General features: G+C 43.8%; 1 protein-coding gene across 1 annotated transcript in view; it reads right to left on the bottom strand.

Moving 5' to 3' along the window:
* The window catches only part of arid5b (AT-rich interaction domain 5B), a 73,255-nt gene that overhangs the window by 39,304 nt on the left and 23,613 nt on the right, over positions 1 to 10,338 (bottom strand). The window lies entirely within an intron of this gene.

Raw genomic sequence — 10,338 nt, 5'->3', positions numbered from 1 at the left:
AGGAGGAGAGGAGAGGAGGAGAGAGGAGAGGAGGAGAGGAGAGGAGAAGAGAGGAGGAGGAGAAGAGAGGAGGAGAGAGGAGAGGAGAGGAGAGGAGAGGAGAGGAGAGGAGAGGAGGAGAGAGGAGAGGAGAGGAGAGGAGAGGAGAGGAGGAGAGATACTAGCAACACTTTATGTTCTATTATCAGAAACGGAGAGAGCAACTTAATAGCATAGTGTCCTTTTTTTAAATGTACTACTTTGTGTTTATTTAAACATTCAGACTTCACAGAGTCTCATGTGTTAAAGTGTTAAGTGTGTTAACTATATGGAGCAAAAGAGCATCTCTTCTTCTGTTTCTCCTGCTTTATTCTGAGCCGTAACATCGTTTATTGGCTCCGGAACATTCTGCCACTTGCTGCCAAGTCTCCCTGAATGATCCTGCAGAGTGAGGAATCCAGCAGCGCCTGTGAGTTTGGCCGCATCAGAACTCAAGTTTGTCTTCCTAACAGCCACTTTTCTCCTTACAAGCTCCAAAAATTACAATTTCTAATTTAATGAAACGACATAAAAGCTTTTCAGGTCGTACTTCCTGGAAATTTACGCCCAAACAAAAAAAGAAGACAAATGTTTGAGCTTGTCAAACACAATCCCATGCCTTCCTGGAGCACAAAGTGTCTCTGCTGAAACATCGCTGGCAAAACATTCACTTCATAATTCAACAATCACTCCCCGCTCGGAAAAAATAAAGGTTTCTCTTCTGCTCTGATATCCAACTGGTGATCAAGTCTGAATTTTAAAAAACAACCTTGATGTGTTGTGAAACAGTTTCATTGTGACTTTCAAGCTTTTGAAGTAATTATCCTCCATTAAAGTCTCATGACTCAGCAGAAGCGTAAAGCTGCCGGCCTGCATTTCTCACATAGCAGCACATGCATCTGTTACTGTGAGGGGAAACGTCTTTCATCACTATGGAGGGAGGCAGTGGCTCAGTGGGTAGTGCTTCCGCTTGGGAACCGGAGGGTTGCCGGTTCGAGCCCCTGCCGAGGTGCCCCTGAGCAAGGCACCGAACCCTTAATTGCTCCCCCCTCTACGTAGGGTGGTAATGTAATGTAAGTCGCTTTGGATAAAAGCGTCTGCCAAATGCTCGTAATGTAATGTAATGTAATGGAGACTTCACACCGCAAACAAGTTGCAGGTGAGAGGGAAATATTCTGTATTAAATGCACTTTAGAACTTTGACTAATTCTCTCTGGGCTTTGCTGTCATTTGCACTTCTCCAGCTCAAATAAAGAAATGCTTCATTACGCCTCACATTCCTGTTCTCAGCTCTGATTGACTGAACAACTCGATACCAACTGGCTTACGTCAAAATCAGTGTGTTAATCTCATGAGCCCAACCCAAGAAATGTGTGTATCTATGTGTGTATCTAATGGTTTCAAACTGGCCAATCAGAAAGTCTGAGCCGAAGTCCAAACAGCCAATCAGATCCATCGCAGCATTCTGACCTTGTCACAATCTAGGAAAGGAAACATGCCAAGTTTCCTCACCAAGTTTCCTCACTATCCACGTGTAAAGTGTAACATTGCTACGCATAAACAACAACGGCGGCAGCGAGCGAGCGAGCGAGTGAGCGAGCGTCGGCCATGTTGCTGTAGCTGCTTTCATGAGGAATCAACCTTTAAACTGCCTGAACCTTCATGTTGTGTGGCACTTCAGTGTCTTTTCAGCTGTGCAGAGATAATGCAGCAATATAGAGCAGCACTCAGTGAAGGAGAGCGGGGCAGAACACATGTTTGAATGATCCATTATACATGTGCCCGTGTTATTGAGAGAGTAAGTCAATGTCACATTCTGTAAATTCATTAGCCTTTACAGGCTGTTGTGCTAATTATTTCTGGCTGACAAAGCTGTCTGCACAGCTCAATGGCTGCTGAAGCACAGGCAGTTTGCTTGAGACAAGATTCTCATATTAATTATTGACTGTGGCGTCTCCTCCTCCTCCTCCTCCTCCTCTTCCTCCTCCTCAGACAGACAGAACACGAGTGAGACTTGTGCTGGAACGTTAATGCTTCAGGTGCGGCTAATGAGGGAGCTTTTCACCTCCTCTCTCCTGCAGGCACAACCTGCCGCTTTAACAGGTCTATTTTAGAACATTTCTCCCTTTTGGTGCCACTTTATTGCTTGTGCCTGATATCATTAATGAGCAGGAGTAGCGGAGCAGAAAGGACACTATTCACATCCTATTTACAGCAGCTGCATTCAGGACAATCAGCGTAATTAGTTCCACTGTACTCCGATGACTACCACTTCAAAAGAGAGAGATTAAAACCATTCAGCCAGCATGATCCCCCCCAATACACACACACACACACACACACACACAAAGCCTATGCAAGAGTAGGTTCACATGCCACACTCACACACACACACACACACACACACACAGGAGCCTGGGCTTACTATCACACTGCACACACACACACACACACACACACACGCACTTTGGCCACACATTCATCAAAGATTGCAGCAGTTGTCGTATGCAATTACAGCTCAGAAGTACAGGGGGGTTTTGTTTCCAAATGTCAGGGATTTTATTGCGCGCGGTCACCGTCAGACCTGCTCCTTCTCCCGAGGACTCTCACAGCATTTCACTTGATTAGATTCAATTTGGAGAGAGAGCTGCGGGGCATTAATAACTACACAAAGGCTGCGGTGCTGCGTGTGTGTGTGTGCGTGCGTGCGTGCGTGCGTGCCTGTGATATAAACTAAACCCAGGTACACTTTAAAACATTCCTTTTGTTCTCAAAGCTCGACCTTTTCAAAATAAAGGACGCCCCTTATCTTTACATAAGCATTCTAATTGGTTGGGCAGGGGGGGGGGGGGGGGGGGGGGGCAGAGCGCTAAAGACACCGTGAGAACATTATGCAATTTGTTTCTGTCTCCATCTTTCTCTGCCCGGATCGTTCGCTATCTCGTTTCTCTCTATCTACTCCCTACCACACACTCACACACTCTCACACACACTCACACACACACACACTCTCTTGTCGGTGGTGGCAGTATAGCGTGTTGATCAAACAGCTGTGGTGCAGCAGATTATTTTGAGAACACGCTGTAAAGCTCCTGACCTCATAAACTACAATAGTGTCAGGGTCATAACTGCTCTACAGGACAGCTGACAGTAACGCCGCTCGCTCGCTCACTCGCTCACTGCACCACTCAATAAACGGTAATATGAACTGATAAAGTACAGCGGCGTAAAGAGGTTTGGACTCTGCCTGATACACACATTATCATAACACAATAAGCTCTTTCTGTGTTACATTTACATATCCAATGAAAGTATAATAAGTGGAGCTGCGAGGAACAATTAGGTACGGCGGAACAAAGTCACAGTGATCATAATGGAAGCTTGAATGGGGCAAAGGGACGCCTTTATGTTATCATATGTGAGTTTTCAGATTGTCCTTATCTGGCAAATTATAAACTGGTGCTCGGTCTTTTGTTTAATTGCTCATTTCCTGCCCGCTTGTACTTTTATGACTTTCCATTTGCATATTTCCCTCTTTGAGAATCACTTTGCAATTTCACCCAGATTGCTATGAAATTAAACTGCTACATACATAAAAACCCTTGTTTCTTTGTATTATAATATTATGATAGAGATTTGAAGAATTCAACAATGTCAGGGCTCTGCTCCCGGGCCTTGTGAGTAATTGGGTGAAATGCGCTGAATTGCTGCTCGGAATTGCCAGAGAAATGATTTGATGATGGAAGTATTTTGAGGAGGAAAATGCAGAAAATCAATCATAAGAGAATTTAAGATAATGAGGTCTGTAATGATTAGAAAATACTGGAAGTTGATGTGATAGCAGAAGGGAAAATAAGCCGGAGTGTACGAGGGGGAAGAAATGATAGAATGACCTTCGTTACACACAACGCAAAGCCGACCTTCTACTCATTCATGTACGATAACAAACACTATGTTGCACTCATCTGGTGCAAACAATAGATAAGGTGATCTGAGCAGATGTTCCAGTCTGTTTGGTGACTGTACACATTCATGAACACAACCCTAATCTATACACAATGTGACAAATGCATGAATGACGTCAGCTGTGCCTCAACATGGAAACATCCAGCGAGAGCAAACCAGCACAACCCGCTCTGCACAGGCAAACGCACACAGGATTCCAAAATTCTGCACTTTTTCTTCATCACAGACATTACACACTCTGGAGGGAATCCAGGAACTGTTCAACTGCTTGAGCAATGAGATCCAGACCCAGATTAAAATCTATGTTGTAACAGCCTTCAACTGTAGAAATGTTTGGGGCCCATCAAAGCTGTGATGTGGAGAAGATTATTGTGGAGAATAAATAATCATCTTAAATGGTTTTAGCGGTCTGGAAGCCCTTAGAATGACATCAGTCACATGGCAGCTTTACACATTAGCACTTTAAGAAATTCTGCGGTCTTTGTTTCAGGTATTGTTCTGACCAAAATTGGGCTTCTAAATGATCCAGTGGGTTGTTATGTGAGTGCAGAGACTCTGTGGGAGCGAGTGGACTTCACCAAAGGGACAATAGAGGAAATACAAATAAAACTCAACGGCAAACCACTGATTGCCCCGGGAAAAAAGGCGTCCAAATCTCTGAAACCCCAGCGCTGTGTAACTCCACTCACTACCGGAAAGTCTTTGAATACGACATTTTGTGCGTGCATGAGGGGCAAAGCAGAAACGGTGAACAAAACGAGAAGTTACAGCACACAGCTTCCTTTCTTGTATCGATTTTATCTTGCAGAATAAAACACCAGTGCAGCCGATAAAAATCTAAAGCTGCTTTGCCTGAAGTGCAGTATTTCTTCTTCTTGACTGTACCAGTGGTTTTTGTTTCAGCTCACTGACTACAAATCACATATACTTCATATTACTGCCATGTATCATCTGTCATGCATGTTTTTAGAATTGTTTCTCCGCTTCCATGCAACCGCTGGTTTCCTCTTACAACGGCCTGAAATCTAATTGTTTGTGATATCTAAACCCCTGGCAGTGAAGGATCCAGCGTCAGTAACACAGTTGTGAGTACAGCCTGTAGCAGCATGAAATACTAAATTCTCTTTTCATTACATCCATATTTGCTTATAGCCAGTTTCTGTTTCACAACATAACTAATGACTGCAATGCTTCTTAGCAGCCGATTCACAAATATCAGATATTGGCTTTTCTTTGAACTCGCCAACGCAGAAACGCTTCACAATAGTTTGTACTGGCAACAATATTACATCAATAAAGCCACTTTGACATAAATATAGGTGGCCTTGATATTTACTGCCATGAACTGCCACTAAACTCATTTCAGGCATCTGTGAGTTGATTTTACTGAAGCTAAATCAAGCCAATGCCATGTCAACATATAAACTAATGTAAATAAGAAGCTAATTTATATCAGGAGAAGGCAGGATTTGGAAGCACTTCAGGAAAACGTCTGAAAAACACACATATTTCTTCATTTTGTGTGCGAAGACGTCGAGCCGCGCCGCCTTGGCTGAGCAGGAGAACGGAGCAAAGATCCAACACATACAACATGTTTAACCTACAGACGTGTCAAACTGGTAAACCTGATATGTGACAGCACCTCCACAGCGTTTGATTAGATCTGAGTGACGACAGGCGCAGCTTCCTTAACGATGCACGCATCCTGCATCTCACAACCACACAGGCTGTCAGTGTGCATTATTCTGATCATCAATTCATCTACTGGTTGTTTACATGATTGAGTCATTGACATTTGTATGTGTATGTGGAAAATGCCCGATCCCAACTAATAACAATTTTCGTTAATCATTATAATTCAGTCACATGATATTGATAAGTTAATGGATTACTGTCACTTATAATAATAATTTACCGGAATGTCGGCTAACAGAGTTATGAGCCGGTCATATGTTATACTACTTATATTATATTTTACTCCTGTTATTTTTCTATCCTTCACTTGATTTGCCATTTATTATTTATTGTATATAATTTAATTTATTTGCAATTGAAGCCATAGACAGCAGGGCTGGATGGTGAGGTCACATAGAGAAATAATCAATAATGTGATTTTTTTAAAAACCTGAATAGTTGATTATAATGGATTCATCATGACAGCAAACTAAAGAAACCCTGAGCTCCTATAGAGCAGGAGAGGCGGTGCTGTGCTGCTGTGGCCTTCAGCACAATAACAACACTGAGCTGTCCACACACACGGTGAAAACAATATACTGTAACAAATGTGCACAATATGGACAGGCTGGGTTTGTATTGGATGATCTCTTCTATTTGTGGGGGGATTTTTCAATAATCATCCGTATGTGGTCATGCAGCAGCAGCAGAGTAATAGCAGGAGGAATGATTATAATGACAACATGCTCTGACACTGTACTACACCAGAGGAAATAATGAACATTGTGTTAATTACACACGCACACAGGCAAAATGTCTCTGTTTCCATGTTAGATAAGCCCAAGATAAATTATGAGTCCTAATCAAATATCTCTGAAATGCCGCATGCGACATGAAACTCATTAGCTGCAGTTCAAGCGGCTGCTCAGCTGGATGAATAGCTGCACTGCAATGTCAGATGAAACAACACTGATAGCACTGGATTTTCCTAGCAGGCAGAGGAAGGAAGGAGCAAGGCACTGCTGTGTTTCTGCTCCTCTTCATTTCTCTCTCTCTCTCTCTCTCTCTCTCTCTCTCTCTCTCTCTCTCTCTCTCCCTTGTTTTCATTGGAGGATTTCTGCAGTGGCTTCAAACGCCCAGAATAAATCCAGCTGTAACTGTGACAGTGCACAGCAGCAGATCCACAGCCGCTCATTAAAAACCCAAATCTGACTCGTGTAAACTGTGTCATTTAGTTTTTTTGACCCGGCTTTAAAAAATATTCAACCTGCCCACGAGCTCTGAAATGATCTTCGGGGCGAGTGTGTCTCATTGCTCTGTCACAGGCGAGCAGGGGAAAGCTGAAAACCATTACTCTCATGCTCTCTGTCACCCGGCGCAGTCCTTAAATCACTCACTCCGCTCAAATTTGCTGGTGTCAACATTTCCACATTATCTGCTCAGCCAAGGAATTTACTGGATCCCCCTGCTGCTTTTGTGGGGTTGGCGTGAAATGGCGAGGGGGTGGAACCCACAGCCAATAATGTCACTTTCATATTTGAGCTTTTTTTCTCCCTCTCCCTTCTTACACCAGCGGCGCGGCTGCACGGAAACAAGCCTTGAAAACAGGCAGACAATAACAACGCCGCATGAGAGGGAAAGAGAGAAAAGGGAGAAGGGAGAGAGGGAAGGGCAAAGAAAGAAAGGGAGAGAAGTGAAGGTTCTTGTTTTGTATTCTCTCTCCATCCTACAGGCTTTCTGCTCCTGTGCTCAGTATTGATCTCTGAGGTTGCCCCGTTTCCATTTAGCCTCTTTTCATAATATATAACATCTCTCTCTCTCTCTCTCTCTCTCTCTCTCTCTCTCTCTCTCTCTCTCTCTCTCTCTCTCTCTCTCTCTCTCTCTCTCTCTCTCTCTCTCTCTCTCTCTCTCTCTCTCTCTCTCTCTCTCTCTCTCTCTCTCTCTCTCTCTCTCTCTCTCTCTCTCTCTCTCTCTCTCTCTCTCTCTCTCTCTCGTCTCCTGCAGCATCCACACTTCTCAATGAGGGGACATGACACTGAGAGGGGACTATATAAGCAGCAGCAGGCGTCCAATCTGGCTATTGGTTTCATGTTATTGAAACCTGACCAAATAAAGAGCGAACAGCATCTGTCAATGACACCAAATGGAAATGATGCATGCGGGTGGGCTGAGGGTCGCGTTTGCACAAGCAGCAATCTCCTGTTTCCTACCAAGGGAAAATTACATAAAACAATGAGTTTAATTCATTGCATTTGCATGATTCACAGCTTGATAGATCTGTGAGTGACTCCACGATGTGGAATTAAACAAAATGTGTGAGAACATTTTACTAATTGCGAGCTCGTCTGTGGTGTAAACAAAATCACATTAATCATGCGGAAAATGTGGCATCAATAAATCACCGCACTGATATAAAGCAAAGCAATCACACAGTATGTCGCAAACACTGAGCTTATTTTCTACAATTTGAATAATTTCTCATGTTCGTTTAATTGAGGCCACGTCGAATAACAGAGTGTTTGCAAATGACTCAGTGGCCTGTCATCAACATTGCATCACTCACAGGCATTAGCTCGCCTTTCCCTGCTCATGACATGGGCTGCAAGCTGTGCTCACACACATAAACACACACACACACACACACTGACAACCCTTTAAAAGATATTTAAAAGATACCAGGCGTTTACATTCACAAGGCATGTCTATGTGTTACTTCTTCAAAGAGAATCATATTCTCACAAAAGGGCACTAACACCCAGAGGAAATGTTCTATTGAAACTGTGCAGAGGGCAGAGAGAGAGAGAGAGAGAGAGAGAGAGCGAGAGAGTGAGAGGGGGGGGGGGGGGGGGGAGTGAGAGCAAGAGAGAGAAAAACATAGAAAGAGAGAGAGAGAGAGAAAGAGAGAAAGAGATCTCTCCGTGCATGCTGGCTCCTGTTCTTAATTATAGTAAAGCACTAAAGTGCCTCATTCATTTCAGCAGGGTGGGGCAGTGGCCTGTGACAAAGAAAAAAAAGAAACATTTATATAATTTTCACCTCAATTTATTCAAGTGTTCAGAGAATTGAGGACACGGAGCTCTGCATAGAAACACAAGCTGCACACACACACACACACACACACAGGCACACACAGGCTCGCTAGTACACACATGAAACTGTACCAACACATAATCAAACACACAGAAAGATTCTCGGCTTAATTCCATCCCAGATGTTCTTGTGGTTGACAGAGGAGGGAAAAAAATGTCCACACCACATTTTGAAAAACACACACCCATATTAAATGGTTTTAGTTAAAGAGAGAAGAGAAGAGAAAAGGAAGAGAAGAGAAGAGAAGAGAAGAGGAAAAACAACACAAGCACTTTCCCCCAGTTGATTTATGTGATTCTATTACATTAAACATTCTTTCCCCTGAGCAGGCTCAGCTCCCTAGCAACCATCGCTCGCAGCCCTAATGCGTCTGGCACGGGGCCAGAGAAAGCTGCCTGCCTTATTGATTGCCAGATTGAAAAGTTTGCATTTAATAGGTCCTGTAATACATGAAGGAATTATTCAGAGGGGCTCCCTGTCAAAAACCCAAATTGGTTCTTTTGACTATCAAAAAAAAAACAACAGGAGCCCGGTGACAAATGAGAACGTTCCTAAGGACCCCTTACATGCCTCGGTTGAAATTATAGCTTTGGCCCCTCGGAATTATTACAGCCACGGAGAAGGAAAGCTGAAACCATGATTACTGCGAGCCTACAGGAGTGATGAGCCGCTGTTACAGCCCGGGATGAGCCGGACCGGTTTGCGAGGAGCGGGACTGGCAGGCAACATGTTGATCCTCTATTGTGTTGTGATGGATTGGCCCTAAACACTGTTCACTGTCTGCTCCCCGACTACATCCTGACTAATGAAAGACTACTGCTGGGTTTCGGGGGTCAATCCACTTATGCTGCAGTCAATTCAGAGACTAAAAACAATCTGCTCTGTGAGAAGTGAAATGTGCAAATGCCACTGGGAGTAAATTTAATCAACTATCATAGCTTTGGCTGCAGAAATCCAGCTGCCTTTGGACTAAACAAATGATTGAAAAGCGAGGTAGAGAAACCTCTGTGTGTGTCTGTTACGCTCTCCTCCAACCAGCCTAAAAGCTTTTACACCAAGGTGATGATACTCTATCTGCTATGACGGCCACTCTCATTTGTCACGCAGCTCTGTCCGACACAAACTCAATTGAGCAGCTGTGATCAGAGATCTCAGAGGTTGTCACCGAGATGGAAAGAGAAAGAGAGAGACAGAGAGAGAGAGAGAGAGAGAGAGAGAGAAGGGGGGGGGTGCATAGTTTCCCCAGCTCAGCCTGTAGTGGACAGCATTTCTGTCTAACATATCCTCCTCCCGCAGAATGAAATGGATGACATGTTTGGCTATAATAGGACAGCAAGTTCCCATTTGAGTGGATTCCTCGGGAAGGTTAGAGCAAAAGAGACAGGGAGAGGCGGAGAAATATATATCTTATCAGAAGATTTGGAATTGGGTCAGGCAAGGAATTACATGCCATTCCAGATCAAAGTTGCCATGTGTATTTCCTCAAAGACGGGGGCCCATTATCAACTTAGACTTATTTCTCCGGGCGTATACAGAGCAAAAGGAAACACGCTTTAATATGTTTTCAGCAAAAGAAAGGAAAGAGAGGAG

This window comes from Genypterus blacodes, unplaced genomic scaffold (genome assembly GCF_046128005.1).
Source record: "Genypterus blacodes isolate CSIRO-AG114 ecotype Tasmania unplaced genomic scaffold, CSIRO-AGI_Gbla_v1 ptg000010l_1, whole genome shotgun sequence".
Lineage (NCBI taxonomy): Eukaryota > Metazoa > Chordata > Actinopteri > Ophidiiformes > Ophidiidae > Genypterus > Genypterus blacodes.
This window is presented reverse-complemented; position numbering and strand designations above follow the sequence as displayed.